This window comes from Chinchilla lanigera, unplaced genomic scaffold (assembly GCF_000276665.1).
Source record: "Chinchilla lanigera isolate Chin_1 unplaced genomic scaffold, ChiLan1.0 scaffold00041, whole genome shotgun sequence".
Taxonomy (NCBI): Eukaryota; Metazoa; Chordata; class Mammalia; order Rodentia; family Chinchillidae; genus Chinchilla; species Chinchilla lanigera.
In genome coordinates, this window is record NW_004955442.1 from 5,386,222 (window position 1) to 5,389,950 (window position 3,729).

Consider the following 3,729-nt stretch of genomic DNA (forward strand, 5'->3'; position numbering starts at 1 on the left):
TTTGGTTTGTCTACTATCTGCTTCCATGCTTAGGCTACTTTCCAGCCACCATTAGGGACTTCTCTTCAAAGCCACTCTGGAAATTACCTTTCCTCCACTGTCTGTCTGTATCCCTTGCTTAGGAACTTTATTTTGCTGTCTTCTGGGTTATTCTTTCATTTTAGTGCAACACATTGTCCTGTGGCCCTTTAAGAACTTGTAGATTTGAAAAAGAATTGAGACTCCCCCTCCTACTTTACCTATTGTTTGAATAGGGATAAAATTCTAATCTGAAAACCATTATTACTCAGAATTTTGAAATCATTGTTGAGAAATTTAAATATCACACAGATATATTACATTTGTACATTACATTCTGTTTTTCTCTTTTAACGCATTTAAAATTTTTCTCTTTACCCTTGGTGTTTTAAAACATAATGATGATATGTCTCTGTTTGATTTTTTTTTTTTTTCATTTTTATTCTCAGCACTAGAGTAGGAAGAATATCTTTTAAACTGAATAATGTTTTTCACAACTGGGAAATTTTCTTGTATTTTTTCTTTAACATTTTTCTTTGTAATCTTTGGCCTATTTTGAGAGCTCTTTTTAGTGAAAAAATTGGATCTCTCAGATCCATGCTCAAATTAAGCATATGGATGTGTCTGTATGTCTTTGTCATTTGGTTCTACTTCCTTTAAAATCTTGATTTTATCCTTAATTCTCAGCTTATTTAGTTCTTTAAAACATTGGTTATAAAGGTTTAACTTAAAAGAGCTCCTTCATTCACTCTGAAAATTTGTTTATGTTATCTTATTTTATGGTGTTTCATGAATTATAATAATATAATATCATATTAACTATCAAGATAACTAATATCCATTGAGCAAAGAAATATTTTAAGAATTTTACAAAATTAGTTCATTTAATCCCAAGAACCACATAGCTTTAGGTAAGTGAAAGGTCTCCAAAATAAAAAAAAAATTTGATAATAGAAGAGGAAATGGATGTGGGACAGATATAAATGACAGATGCCCCCATAGGATGACTCACAGGATCACGTGCCTGCCCGTGTCCAAGCACTATTGTTAGGCACAGGGGCTGGAAACAGAGAGAGGGGAATAAGGCAGCATCCCTGCTGTGTTCAAATCCTTTCATATAGTTGAAAGCTAATGTCATTTGCCACTTGTCAGCCCCTGATGAATTCCTCCCCCAGTGCCTTGTAGCAGCCAGAAGCACTGCAGGAAAGGAAGGCTAGAGCAGGAGGTGGGACGTGAGGGGACCTGGGAGTTGCTCCTTCTTCATGAAAAACTCTGATGGGAAAATTGTCAGCTATACTCCCACTCCCTCTGAAAGTCAGTATGATGCTGCATCTATCTTAATCATCATCAGAGAGAGCAGCATTTTAATAAGCAGCATTATTCATGAAAACTTTCTTCTCTTTTTCCACTTTACTCCATAATAAGAGAGACATGAACTTCGAGTGAACTCATTTGTCTCCTTCTTTTTTTTTTTTTTTTTTTTTTTTTTGGTTTTTGGTTTTTTTCCGGTACCGGGAACCGAACTCACAACCTTGCGCTTGCCAGGCAGGCGCTTTGCTGCTGAGCTAAATCCCCAGCCCCCCATTTGTCTCCTTCTTGCGTTTCTGTTATATTAAAACCCACTATTTTATCACCATGTACCCATCCTCTGGACATTCTCTGGGGAACAGGTGAAGAGCATCTCTCTAGCTGGAGATGCCTTGGTCCTTAGAGGCTAGAGATTACCGAACTTGACATGGGAGCCTAGAGATGATGGAGATTGGATCTCCCCAGCAGTAGAAATTGGAGCTCATTCACTCAAATATTTGCTTATCTAACAAGCATTAACTGGATACTTAATGTGCACTTTGCTGATGATACAAACAGTGATCAGATATAATTTCTATCCCCAGAGAAACTAACTACTGATTCATTGCACAAGTATTTTATAGCTGTGGAAAATACCCTGGACTAAGTGATTAGAATGCACAGAGTGCCTGCAATTCATTGAACTGCTATTGAACACATACTTATGTTCATTGTGTACTCATATTTCTGACATTATGCCATGGGTAAAAGACCCATGGGTAAATTTCTCCACCTGGTTTAGGGGCACTGACTGTGCTCATCTTAGGGATGGCACATGGTGAAGGCTGGCCAAGTCAAGGTCTCCATTTTCCTGGACACAGTGGTTGTTTCAGAGATGGGTCAAGACTTAGGCAGGGCTGTAACATAATCCAGGAATTTTTCTGGGAATGTTTGGTACCAGGCCTTTATTTATGCTGAGGTTGCTCATACATGCAGTTGTTCTGTCATCACATGCAGAGAGCCTCTCTTGGAATAAAACCAACACAAAACAAAATGGGGCCAAGAGATGGAAAAAGGCTATATTGGTTCATTTTCTATTATCAGAACAAAATATCTGAGGTTGGATCACTTATTTAAAAATTGCTTGATGCGGCTACAGCTTTGGAGGTTGAAAATCCACACAATATGGTTCAGGAACTGACGAGAATTTGCTATTTGACCATGTAATCTCATGGCAGAGGGTACCATGGAGAAAGTGCATGCAAGAAGAGACCACGTGGTGAGAGAGGGAGCCAAAGAGTAGAGAAGAGCCATGCTCATTTTTTTATAACTATCCCTTTTGTGGGAACTAACTGGGGGTCCCACAAGAACTGCCTTAATCCCTTTTAGGGGCACTGCCCCCAGTCACTTAACCAACTCTATTAGGTTCCACCTCTTAACTGCTATACCACCTCTCAACATCAACACACTGGGGGCCAAGCACCCAGCACATGAAACTGAGGTACAGACCTCATCCACATCTTAGCAGAAACCATTGATGACACTGTTTGACTGTCTGGAACCAGCTATACCTGAACTGGGTTGATTCTATTGCAGAATAATCTCTGAACTCTTCAGATATGTCAGTCATTAAATTCTTGCTTTGATCTAAATCCATTTGAGCCATGTTGCTAAGTAATGTAAGACCTAAGACATCATCTGGACTCGCTCCACAGACTTTGTAGGGTCAGGGAAGGGACATGTGGCAAGTGTCTCCAATTTGAATGATGGGCTTATTCTTTTTTTTTGCATTTTAGACAAGATCGGGCACATTCAGGGTTGTATGGCTGTAGACATTTTTGCATTTTAAAATAATTTATTGGTACATTTTAGATATACATAAGGATAACATTTGTCATAGGGAGTTTGTACCTGTACATGACAGATATCTCTTTTTTTGCACCAGGAATTGAACTCAGGACTTTCCAGTTGCCAGGCAGGTGCTGTGCCACTAAGCTATATCCCCAGCACATGATGTATCTTGCTTCTTCATTCTTCTCCATTCTCCTCCTGTCCCTTTAGCCCCTCTTCGCCTCCTTACTTATAAACACTTTGTTGGGCCAGGGATATAGTTCAGTGGCACAATGCCTTCCTGACAAGGGTGAGGTTGTGTGTTCTATTCCCAGTACCAAAAATAAATAAATGAATAAAGTGCTTTGTTTCCATTTTTCCTTCTATTCCTTTTTTTTCTTGTACCTTCTTTCCTTCCCACCCCCTCCCCGTTCTTATTTGTTTGTTTGTTTGTTTGTTTTCTGGTACCAGGAATTGAACTCAAGACCTTGTGCTTGCCAGGCAGGGGCTGTGCCTCTGAGCTAAATCCCCAGCACCCCCTCTTCTCATTTGAACATTTTTTGTCCCATTTCCCAATATCTATTATACAATTTG